This window comes from Apis cerana, linkage group LG6 (assembly GCF_029169275.1).
Source record: "Apis cerana isolate GH-2021 linkage group LG6, AcerK_1.0, whole genome shotgun sequence".
NCBI classification, from domain to species: domain Eukaryota; kingdom Metazoa; phylum Arthropoda; class Insecta; order Hymenoptera; family Apidae; genus Apis; species Apis cerana.
In genome coordinates, this window is record NC_083857.1 from 8,995,632 (window position 1) to 9,009,023 (window position 13,392).

Genomic DNA, 13,392 nt, shown 5'->3' on the forward strand with positions numbered 1-13,392 from the left:
GTAAATATACAGTATTTTTTTTTTAATTTTTTTAATTTTTGATTTTCATTCTGTTTTCAGGTAACTATGTTTTTTAAGCTGTTTGAAGTTCTAGTAGTTTCTCCTTTCGGTAATATTTTTAAGGTAATCCTTAGATAATATTTTTTTATAATATTTTTTAAAATATAACGTAATATATAAGTTTAACATCTTTATTTTATTTGGGAAAAAAATTTAAACATTATGGATTTAAGATATAAATTAAGACGATGCAAATTTATCGCAAAATAATCAGTGATCCTAAATTTTCACATCCATTGTATACATTCTCTATATACGTATGTGTCGGCAAGCTTTCTCCTCGTTTTTCCTATTTTCAGCTATTCTCTACGGAAATCTTAGCAGAACATGACCGTGGTAATACGAGTGTCGCGCGAAGCCAGACGGGTTGCAGAAGGCAGGCGTTCCTCTCTGGCTTATACCGATGAATACATGCTAGACAGAGAAATATAGAGGGAGAAGGTCGAACTGGGGTGTGTATCGGAGAGAGAATCACGGACTTTGCTAGAAAGAGTAGGGGATGATGGTCGGAGGAAGAGAGAGTGAGTGAGGTAGGGAGGAAGAGAGGGAGGGGAGCACGGTCGAGCAAACGCGGTACGATCGATCGGTACTCCAGCAGCGGGGGGTTCCCCGTATATAGACGAGTTCTTCTGCTCCCTGCACCACCACACCCACGCTTTCTGCCTTCTTTCATCCTCCGCATCGCTCATTCTCTATCTCTTTCCATCTCTCTAACACTCGGTCTGCGTCATTCACAGTCATTCGGTTTCTTCTCTTCGTAGCTCCTCGCTCGTATTACTTTTTTCCTTACGACGATTCTTTCGTTTCATCTCTGTCTCATTCGTTGCTCCTCCAAGTTCTGTGACGAACGACGGACATAAGCAGAAGCAGCTGTTCCAACAGTCGCTTTGCTTTTCTCTTTCGACGTCTGCTGCCAAACCCTCTGGACATCATCCCCGCTCCCCACAACTTTCGTCTGTGGCGTTCCCATTTTCTCGGTTCGCCGGAGAAACCTCGTCTTACACTCTCTTTCCCCTCTCGTTTTTCGTTACATGTGCGTGTATATATATGTGTGTGCGCGCTACCGAGGAATCGTAACGAAGTCGTAATGAAAGACCCTTACGGTCTCGCGTGTCATAAAGTGTGTAGAGGGGTTTAGAGAAGGAAAAAAATGTTCGCGGCGGAAAGTTGAAACGTTGCCCGTCTAATTTCCTATTCGTTAGAGGGGAGAAGTTGGATAGATCTGTTCCTCTCGACGATTACTAAATTTTGCGGTTTTCTTGCTTCGCCGTCTCAATGGTTTCTGATTTTGTCCAACGAGATGCAGCAGCGCCATCATATGATGATTTATCACTATTATAACAAGATGGTTTTCATTTAACTGTTGGAAAAAAAAATTAAACGAATTGTACGCGGAATGGAATACTTGGTTACCTAATTGGTTAGAATTTTAATACAAATATAACAGTTATTAGGGTAATGAAAGTAAGAAACAATTAGTCAGCGTGATTTTTGAAAAATTTATTTACCACGAGTTAAATTAGACGCGGATTTAAGTAATTAACATCGAAAAGAGAATCTCTTCGTTTATCTCCTTTAATTCCTTACATTAATACATTCTCAAGATAAAATCTGATCACTTTAAGAACATGTTATACACTATATCCCTGTTTCTATGATCTATAAAACAAGCTTCTACAAGTTGAAATAAATTTAAACCAAGAATAAAGAAATAAGATAAATTTATCCATATAAAGTTTTTTCTTGATAAAAATAAAAAAAAGAAGATTAAAAAAGATAACGAAAAGAAATTTTTATTTTTATATCTTATCAAGAAATTATCTTTAAAGAAAAATATACAGAATAAAGAGAAATCGCGAAAGAGACGATCGTAAACGCAAGAAATTTGTTTCCAGTCGGTCGGATAAGGAAGATGTATGTAATGGCTTCTGAGAGTGTCCGTTGACAGTGGATTCGCCGAGATTGTACGGAATCTTCTCCCCGTTCCACTTTGGATTTCCGTAGTCGTATCAGCGGCTTAGAGACTAATCCATTTACGCTTTATTGGTCGAGACCGTGTGGCCTTTGGCCGAACGAATTTCCGCCATCGCCACCTTCAACCCGCCGCCATAGTATAATAACACTCTCGCGTCGCCCGGAACAAGGAAACGCTGTTTGTTCCTTATTATCCTGTGAAATATTGGTCCGAGAGCCGCATACCGGTCGGTAAAAGCTCAACACGATACGTTCGGTCGCCGACTAAAGTACGGGTGTCGCATTTATAAATAATTCCACGGTTATTCATTTGTGACAAGATCGAGATCGTTCGCAGCAAGGAATGAATATCTTTCTTTTTTAAGATAGCACTAGAAAAAGAAATATAGTTATATTTTGTAGTCAATTTACTTTGAATTAAAACAAAGAAAAAAATCAAAGAAGAATATTTAATTAAATAAAGCATTTCCTCTTTAATGCTGACATTTTTTTATTTTTTTTAGAATTACCTTAATAATCTGAAATATCATAGCAATAAATTCTTCATTATTAAACGTAAGTTCTTCTAATTATAGTATTTAATAATTAAAAAGTTGCATGGATTATGACTAATCTATCCTTTTTAATTTCTAATCATACTATTAAATCAAATTTGTTTTATTATTTGAATATCGAAAGTACCGGTTATTCTTCGATTGATCGAACACAGTGACGGTACGAAACGTTTCGTTACCGGAAGTTCTCCAGCAAAGGCTTGGAAATATTCTTAGAAAGTTCACCATGAAATCGATTGAACTCTGTGAACATATATAAGACAAGAGAGAAGTTTTTGACACGAATCCCATCCAACTATTTCTCTTTGTTCCTTAATTAATACAATAATAACTTCGATCGTTCTCGATAGTCGCTCGAACTTTTTGATCGTTCTAATTGAATTTTTTTCCCTTCTCTCTCTCTCTCTCTCTCTCTCTCTCTCTCTCTCTCTCTCTCTTTCTCTAATTCCTATATAACCAAGTTTGACCTTATTCGACACATTTGCAGTTTCAATAGCGATACTTATCGAAGCGAAACGATGACAAGTCGCGTCATAAAATATTACCGATATTATCCTTTGAATTTTATTCTTTTCAAGCGGAGAAGATCGATGTTTGCTTAGACATCACTATGACCTCTGGTAGGCAGGAATAAAATATACTTATATGTATATATAATTTACATGAACCATGAAAATAGTAAAATTATAAAATTTAAAAATGATAGAAATGTGATAATATAAGAACTTGAAATTTCGATTAAAGCCATGAAGATGAAATTTGTTATACGAAGTATAATGTATAATTCTTGTACATTATAGATATTTATACATATAGATATTATACATCACGGAAACCACAAAAATTTTTTAACGATTTAATCACACCACATTAATATGTTAATTTTCTCGAATAACTTTCTATCAACTTTCTCCATCACAGATTATTACTTCGGTTATTTATATATATTACTCATATATATTCGATTACTCATATTTATCGTATATATGAAAGTTGAATTAATGAAAGTATAAAAGTTAAAACTATTTTTTTTTTCTACTCATATTAATCCAATGCTTAAAATAATCAGGAGAAAATGTAAAGCATAAACAATAAATCATTGTTTTCCGACAGAGGACCAACGAAAGCCACTTAAAACTCAATCGATACTCACGTTCTCGTAATTCGAGTGGCTCCGTGATCGCGGCTGGAACGTCGTTTATTCCTTGGTTCGATTACCGAAGCTAAGTGTCGGTAGCTGTATTAGCCTTATTTCCGTCAGGAACTTGGGAAAGGTCGGGTCTAGGTCGCATGCCTAGATCTGCGCGAGCGATCGAGCACACCTCTATGTCGTAACATCGACTTTTAATGAAACGTCTCGAATGCTGCGCCGCACCGCGGCATATTGCACGATCTAAAGGTTACTCTCGCGCATTGAAGTTCGATTTAGGTTATATCGTTGGATAGAAATTCTTTAGATTATTTGTATCATTGAAGTATTAAATTATGGTAAAATCATTGTCAATTTCGATTCAAGTTTATCATAGTTTCTATATAAAGTTATTTCATTATTGTACAAATTTAATATTTATTGACTCGACACTGTGAGGAATGTTTTGTGACTTTTCTTTTTCTTGGAGGTTATGTCGTGAGAAAGGTTGGCAACTTTGTGTTTGCGTGCGCATCGTGATGTTCGGCAGTGAAAATTGAGAAACTATATTCGATAAAGATATTTTAGAAAGTATATATTTAAATTAACAATATTCTTTTAATAAATATATGTTCGATACGTTGCTATTTTAAAATTAACAAAATCTAATGCATAGATTATAATGTTTTCTTTTTCATCCTACATTTTAGTATTGAACATTTTAGTATATAACCAAAAAAAAAAATGGATATTGCATGTGTGAACATCCTCAATCAACTGATCTTTTTTTTTTTCTTAATATCCGGCGATCAGTGTTACACGATGAATACAAGTTGCTTGCACGGTTCTTTTTCACCGCCATGATAGTAATTCGCAAGGTGTCGATGTTGGAGTAAAAAATATATAGTTTAGAAAGTTTGAAGGCTTCGTGCTTGAAATATTTATCAGAGACTTAGCGAGATTTGTGTGCATTTATACATGAACAGAAGTCGATTGATACACATTTCCATATGCACCCATGTAGAAGGTAATCGGCTAATATAGGATCTGATAGCGCATATTATTAACGCGATTTACCAAAGGAACATGCATATTCACGGTTCTTTGATCTATCAGACACACTAAGCATTCCATGAATATTTATGTTCGCACAATTCACTTGCGACTTGATATTGCAAACAAGTGTTGTAAATTAAGTTACTACCTATATATATATATATGTCTCTATTTGCAATCAAAATGTTTGCGTCTTTTTAATAATATATACGAAATTTTTTAATGTTGTATAACATAATCACAACATATAAATTTTTTTCTCTTTTATAATAGATTTGTTTTCATAAATATTAGAATATTTGCTAATCTCGTATAAAACGTGACAAATATTGTAATATAGGGGCGTGTGAAATACATGTTAAAAAATTTAAGACCACCCCTGTCTTTGGTGTCGAGTTCTTGGACACTTCCTGTCGATGAAGTGTTTCCACAGAATTCGGGTCGCAATCAGGACGTATGAAATTTAATATCGGAGCGTATGTTACGGTGAGAGTCTATCGGATTTGCATCTGATAGCCGAAAATTCTTGTCAGCGTTCTTTCAATCTATACCGTACCGAACCGAATATAATATGTCGATATTGAATGTAAAATAAATATATATTTTTTTATTGTCATTAATATAATATTCAAAACATTAAAAGATCGAATATTGAATAAAACTTGGATTGGAATCGAATAATCAAATCGATTGTAGAAAATTAATTTATTATTTCATAAGATTTTATTTTTCATTAAATAAAATCAAAGCATCATGATAACGATACGAGATAAATTTAATTTTAAAAAACAATCTTTCCATCAAAATTTTTTCTTTTCTCTTTTTTTAAATATAATTTCTATCGTTTTTAAAGTAACTTCAAAAACTTTACGAAACAAATTATAAATATAAATCTAACAATCTAATAATTACAAGTTAAATTAAATATGTAAATTTTGTTACAAGAAAATTTCTATCTCCAGTTCTCTAATGAATATATAAAAGTCATGTGATAATTAATATAAGTCAGTTCAATATCTGAATCGCGAGAGCAATTATGTTTCTCCATTGCTCCTCATCAATTTATTAACTTAATCTTCGGAAGAACAATGTAAGTATTGTCAATGCGTGACATTTCGTTCTATGTATATATAATTTCAATAGAAACGAACAATGTAACTTGAAGAAATTAAACATCGATATTCGAAAGATACGTGAATCGGAGCCTATACAAATTAATTAACTTCGTTCGATCGTCAAACGAGGCTGCATTGTTCTTTCGTGTTCGTAAAAAGAAAAAAAAAGACTTGGAAAATGGTGGAAGGACAATGAGGGTGCCACGATAGATCGTAATAGCGACCCTCGCAAAGGTTTCTCTGATTTTAACTTCTTCGCTCCGGATAAGATTCGGTTAATCTGTTTAAATTTCAATCAATGAGGACACGGTCTTATATATCGGCCAATCCTGTTATATAATTAAGTAATACAATGTAAGCGATTTTTTCGCATGTTGAAATGAATTTCTATGGTTTTTTTTTTAAACTTATTTTATGATATATTTATGTTTTAATCATGTGTCGTAATTGTGTCGTTCTTCTTTTTTTTCCCCCTTTTTTGTTCGTTTTTTTGTTCGTTTTTTGTTCGTTTGTTCTACAATGAATAGGAAACAGAAATGCCATAAAATTACAAGCTGTTAACCTTAATTGATCTCTGCATTTTTGTCACCACGCAGTGCTTATTAACAACACTTCTAGATCAAGTACGCTTGTACTAGAACATCGGACAATTGTTTTCTCGTTATCACAATAATTGATATTCAAAATAATAATGAGGAAATGAGTTAAAACAAAGATTACCATTTTTAAGAAGCTTCTATATAATTACGAAAATTCGCTATACGTTTTGGATATTAATATATAGTCTTAAGAAATAGATGATTAAAAGTTGAATTTTATTTAATTTTATGGAAAAAATTAGAAATTTTAGTAGAGTTTCAAAATCAGAAGACATTAAATATTTCTCACTTTAAATACAATTGTATAATAATTGCGTTAAGATTAAGATTTGAATTAAGATTTTTTTTTTCTATAATTAATCTTTCATTGTTAAACGGTCAATAAAAAAGTGATAAAAAATCTTTGGGCGAATACCATTGTGTATATTAATAAACAGATGGCAAGTTGTCAAATAGAAAGCTACAAAATGTGAAAGAATATATTCATAGTGGAGATGTAATGGATAGTTTCACATGGGTAAAAAAAATATCGATCGATATACGAAATACGGATTCAGGTCTCCAGGACATTGGAAGCCAGCCAAAAAGTGAAACTACCAACTCTTCAGGTTGCCTATTGGCCTATTCGCGATTATTCGCGAGTGTGATATTTTCAATTCGGATAATGGCACTGTTCTGGAGGTCGCTGGAATATTTTAACAAAGCCACAATAGAATTGAAAACACGTGACAAGTGAAATCGAATAAATATTTTTACTATTATAACAAAAAATTCAATTAAAATTATGGCGTTATTTATTTTTTTTTTTTATAATTACAATCTTTTTTCACACTTTTAAAATCTATTTAGTTATGCAGAATCTTATAAGAAATTTTTTTTTTATATTAATTTTATTTTATTTATATAGAATTTTAATATAAAAGTCTATGAATATTTTTGAAATTTTAAAAGAATCATAAATTTTTTCCATTATCTTCTGAATGTTATAATATATCAATAACGATCGAATGTCGAATGGAAATTTTTGAACTTTAGCATATGTTTACCGAGACTTGACACATTCTTATAGGAAATGCAAATTTTTTGCATCATCACCTTGAGGGAAATTATCGCTTGTTACGAAGTTTAAACCGGACTCGCCGCTGTTAGCAAGCGACGAGCTGAACAGAAACATTCATACCGGATGGGACAGCATTAGTATTTATTAACCTAAGGTCGTCCCCTAATTGACGTAATTACCAGCTCGAGATATTCCGTGAAGATTGGGAAAATTGCTTGTATCAGTGATATATACTCGATTATCGAGTCATTAATTAGCGTTGAAATTTAATTAATCAAAATTGAACACTTTTTTTATGATCTTTCCTATGACTTTCATATTTTACGAAACTTTCACAATCTTTATTTTCTTTACATTTCATTAATATTATAATTTTTCTTCTTTTATTTCTTCATAACATATGACTGATTCACGATTGACTGTCTATTTATTAATTATCTATCTATTTGAAAATAATGTTCTTTTAAATTTTCTTTTTTTTTTTTTTTTCCTATTATTAATCGACGAGTCGGTAGATGCCATCAATATCAGTAAATACAGCTCTCCTATTTCCAATTACTAATTAATACACAATTTATATGATAATGCAACGATCGAGAAGAACAATCGCCATAGTTGTTCTCCCCTTTTCTATCTATTCTACATTCAATTATTAGTCTTTTCTTTTTTAACAATCGATAAAACACCACAATAACTTTAATATTATCAACATTGATTCATTCATATTACAAGATGTAATTATTTATATATTGACGATATGTTAAAATTTTTGTCATTCTCTTTTTGATCGTTAATCAAATACCGATTACGGAAATCTAAATTCAAATCTCAATTAGCAAATTTACCCGGGAAGAGTTAATAACATGTAACGTTGGTAACCACTTTTCGACATATTCCTCGGTCGGTAAACGACATTGTCGTTCCGCGTGATAATAAATCAGGCCCCCGGTCATCATTTATAGCCGTTAGTTAACGACACGAGAACTACAATTATTTTAATGGTCCTGTCTACCGGCTGGGAATTCCATCTGGTTTTAACATCGATACTCATGACATCGACGAGATGGCCGGATCCCATCGATAATCTCGCAGTTAGATGGAATTTATTGATAAAACGCTTATGTGCGTATATTGGCGCCCTCAGCGCACACCGGATCGGTAAGTTGTTTCAACGATACACGTGTATATTTCGTGTTACGAATCATCTGTGTGCCACATACTGTAGAATCGCCATGATTGCAATATGCATACTATATGTATATACAGGTATAGTACGATGCGTTTGCATTAAAACGATCGTGACACGCTTCAAACGTTTCTGGTGATCGATGCTTGCAGACCATCTAATTTACACGCATGCAACAAGGTAATAGAAGCTTGTCAATATTGTCGCGGTTTACGAGACGAACTTTACGTTTGAAGTTAACAATTTAGAATTAAAGGAATTGTGTACATATTGAAGTGTTATGAGAATTATAGATTGAAATATCATTTAATTGTAATAGTGAATAAATATGCAAGATTATGTATATAAACGTAATTGCTTAGAAAAAGATTATTTATAGTTTTGTACTATAAGTGAAAAAAAATTTTTCTTCTCAAAAAGATTTATTATTTAATGTATATAAAGACATTTTTATTCATTTGGATTCAATTTGTTTCTTCATTTCCTTTTTATTTGCTCATATAAAATTATATTTGTTGTTTAATATTTTGTTTGATATTAACGTTTGTTATAAAATATGTTTTTCTTGTATTTCTTAGTATTTATTAGTATTTATTAGTTTTGCAAAATTTTAAAAAATAATTGTATATTAATACAATTAGTGAAATTGTATTTATAATTATTTTAACGTTATTAATTGATATTATATAATTTTCCAGAATCTTTTATTTAAAAATATCCTATATTTATAATTTTAGTAACAAAAATCATTATTTTCAAAAGAATAGTATGTAAAAAAATGAACACCAGAGCAAAAAAGAAAAGTGCACGAAAAGTAATAGTCGTTTTGTATGAGCATGATAAAAGCTTACTAGTATTATGAAACATAGGAACGTATCATCGCTTAGAAAAAAGAATAGTACAATCGTCCTAGTACGTTACTTCTACTTCACCAAGAGACTATGTATATTAAAGCCACAACGCCTATATGTATGTAGGATGACCTATTTTAGTCTTTAATGAACCTTTCTCTACAAGTGTATCGAACGAAAAAAGGAGAATTTCAAAGAGAACTTCAAAAAGCTTTAAAAATGAATATATGAATTAAATATTCCTATACTTAAATACTTCTGTAATTATATTTTTTTTTCTTCAATTTTTTTATCATTTTATATTATGTACTAACCGTATAATTAGCAAGTAATAAACTTTTTATCATAAAAAAATATTAATTTAATAGATAGTTAAGGAAAAAATTTTTTACACCAGAAAAATAATACTGAAAATAAAATTTCTATGATCTAGTAAAATCCCTACAATCTTACTCCCTAGAGTAAAACAATTCCCCACTCTTTCGTTAAAACTGTGTCACGTGGTATCCATTAGTTCCAATCGCGACGCGTCGATTACTTGGCGTCTTGTGTTCATGGCGAAGCCTGAAAGAAGTCTTGGGAGGAAGCCGTTGCAAGCCACCCTAAAGAAGAAGTATAACTTCTACGAACAATAGCCGGTCGTTATCTTGACCGGCGCTTCACCGTAATTTCTACGAAAGCCTTGCCAGTCCTCTCTTTTTTTCCGTCATTCCTTTTTCACGTTTTGTTTTCTCGCCGTAGGCACGCATTGTACTCGCGCTGTATCCTTTCCGTGAACACGATCGCAACAATGCACTGCCATTGACTCTCTTTCACTGGATCGTTGGATCAGAATGTGCAAGAAAGAAGAAGCAGATAGAAAGTTTCTGAGTGAGTGTTATATGCGGATTCTCCTCGTGTTTTCTAGCGCTTTACGTGAAGCAGATAGTTCGCGGGATTGCTACCATTTCGAGAAATGATTCGAGGCTACGATGAATGCCGTTGAATCCTCGAGCAAATTCGCGCGAAATCGCAGCAAAGTAACTTCCTGCTTTTAATACTTCTATCAGCAGTAGGTATATTTAGGTAACTTGTGTAGATTGTGGTAGCATTTAGGTTAACTTGAAGAGAATATGAAAATAAACATAAAAGAAAAGTATTGAATTAACTTATATAAACTTTTAACTTAATTTTAAAAAATATTTTTAGGTTAAGTTAGTTACTATAAGTGCAAAAAATTTCACAAAAATATAAAATCAAATTTTTATAAATACAAAACTACATTATTATGTTTTTGAATTAATGTTTTGAATTAATTTAAATTTTAATTTAAATTTAAATTTAGATTAAATTTTGAATTTAGAATTAAAATTAAATTTCTTTCACAATATCTAAATCTGAGATCTTAGAAACTCTGCGAGAAATTATTATTAACAAAAGAAATTCAACAGTTTTGATATTTTTTAGTCTAACGATGCTAATAAAATAGATGATATAATCGAATTTTCATATATTCATAATATTTACTAATTATAATAAATCATGTATCATCTGATAATTAGTTTGTATGAAAATTACACGAAACTTATGAAGATAATCATAAAGCAAGATTGCAAATATCGAACTTCACGGATCATTAATCCGTCTTCGTTTATATCACCGTTATCTCTGTGCCACGTATCTACAAATAATGTGCCATTGTGCATAGTTAAATCAGCTTTATCGCAGTACGATGAAAGAATTTTCATTTTTCTTCTTCTCTCTGATAATATATTCTACCCTCATTCCATATACATTTATATTTTTCATGATGCTCCGTTTAATAATGTACCTATATTACTCTTCGAGGATCTCGAATCGAAAATATAGAATAGCGGTCGACAAAAGCGTATCGCGTGGAGGAAAAGGGATCTCCTTAAAAATATTACGGCATAGCGTGAAATATTGTCCGAGATATCGCACATATGCTATCATTCATTTCGATGTTGAATCCCATTGTCCCTCCTTCGCTTATCTGACGATCATCGTGATATCAGTCTATGAATACGTACCGCGTTACTTTATTAGATCCGACTATTTTTACCATTCACCGAAATAACTGTTTCTGTTACATCCGTTATTAATTTTCAGGGATAGAATGACGGTGATAAAATCGACATGGATTTTAAGAAATTTATTTAATCGAAGAGATGTATATGTTAAATTCAATTTAATAACAGAAAATTAATTTTTTATTTATAACTCTTTAATATTTATAAATATTTCTTGCAATTTTATTAATATATTTATAATATTATTTATAAAAATTGAAAAATATAATAAATCTACTAAATGTTCATATAAAAATATGAATATTAAAAATATAATTGAAAAATTGCAGTAATAATTTTTATGATAATTATATCGATCTTGAAATAATTACATGATTAAAATATTCCAAATTAATAGTTTAATTCTTATTTATTGAATATCACAAAATTAGAAAGTTCTTTAAAGTTTTCGTGCTTCAAAGTCGACATCCTAAAGGATCGTCTAAAATCGTTTCCGTTTCACGGTCTCACAATCCAATTACAGTTTGAAATCGGCTATGACGGAGACCGATTAAAAGGGGGCGCACTTTGTGCGTTGTTAACAAGTGGCGCCACGTGAAAATCCTCGCCTCGTTAAAATTACGTCAAAGGAGTTACTACATTCTCAGCCCTTCATTTGTCGTCGAAAATGAATTCCTTATTTTCAGTCTCGACAGCAATGATTTTACCATTATAGAAATTATAGAATCTAGACATTGAAAAAAAAAATTCTTATTAAATTGCACAAAATAATAGAATAGATTTTTTGTTGGACTTATTAACAATATTTTAAAAAAATTTAACATATTTATTTGAGTTGGAAAAACTGATTTATTAAAAAAAAATCTTGTACAAAATAACGCAATTTTGTAAATAATAAATTAATATAAAAATTATAATATCTCTTCATTTGCATATAGTCAATTTTTTATTTTTTTTAATTAATCATATCATTAAAAGATATTTATTAAAAAACTACTTTAAAATATTTACGATGTTTACAATACACTTTCTAATTTTTTTTAATATATTTCAGGTTAAACAATTATTATTATATTTGAAAATTTAATAATCACATTCCAAAACAAAAATAACAATAAAAATATTAATAACCTCCACTTACCATCCATCATGTGTCGAAGTACTTAGATGTTAATCTTCTGGAAAAATATTTGCCCAAGGTAACAAATAATGATTTGTCTTACAACCTTGTCATCCTTACCAAAAATAACCTAAAAGAAAATGCATTCACCACATACTTTTGACCCGCATCTCGTAGAAGAGGAGTGTGGCCGTAATAAAAAGCGGCGCATAGATGCATCCCTGCACAGCAGTAAAGACGCCGGGCGAGACATCCAACGAGGGAGCAGCAAACCGTTCGGAATATTTCGTTTCTGGCGGAAGCGTGTCGGTGTTATCTCCGCCTCTGGCGTCAGTCGGAGCCCAGCCACGTTCGACTCGTGGCGACTTTCGTCTGAATAATTTCTGGTATCTCATTGACCCATCTTAAGAACGCACGTAGAAGAAGCGGGTTTCGAGCTACAGCTTTGTGGCGCCTTCGCGATTAGAAAAATTAAGAAACCAAAGAAGGTGGATTAAGGATCGCGCATATATTCGAGATAATTTTGTGTGCTGCGAAATATTTAGAATGGCTATAAAAATTGATGGTTGTATAATCATAGTTAAATCTAAAATCATCTGAAAATCGATAATATTGTGTTAGATCATTGAATTTGTCTTTTTGATGTTAGCCGTTGGTA

The 13,392-nt window shown here is 31.5% G+C and overlaps 1 protein-coding gene and 1 long non-coding RNA gene across 11 annotated transcripts in view; both read left to right on the top strand.

The window, feature by feature from the left end:
- The window catches only part of LOC107993762 (ubiquitin-like protein 3), a 71,743-nt gene that overhangs the window by 37,601 nt on the left and 20,750 nt on the right, over positions 1-13,392 (top strand). The window lies entirely within an intron of this gene.
- LOC107993766 (uncharacterized) overlaps positions 1-13,392 on the top strand; it is a 46,613-nt gene that overhangs the window by 23,652 nt on the left and 9,569 nt on the right. For 6 of the 8 annotated variants that reach the window (XR_009830157.1, XR_009830152.1, XR_009830154.1 and 3 more), the window contains 5 exons: positions 61-123; positions 360-10,248; positions 10,326-10,454; positions 12,669-12,813; positions 12,912-13,389. This is a non-coding gene — a long non-coding RNA (uncharacterized LOC107993766). The remainder of the gene's footprint in view (positions 1-60; positions 124-359; positions 10,249-10,325; positions 10,455-12,668; positions 12,814-12,911; positions 13,390-13,392) is intronic. The other 2 variants (XR_009830156.1, XR_009830159.1) reach the window with 2 other exon arrangements.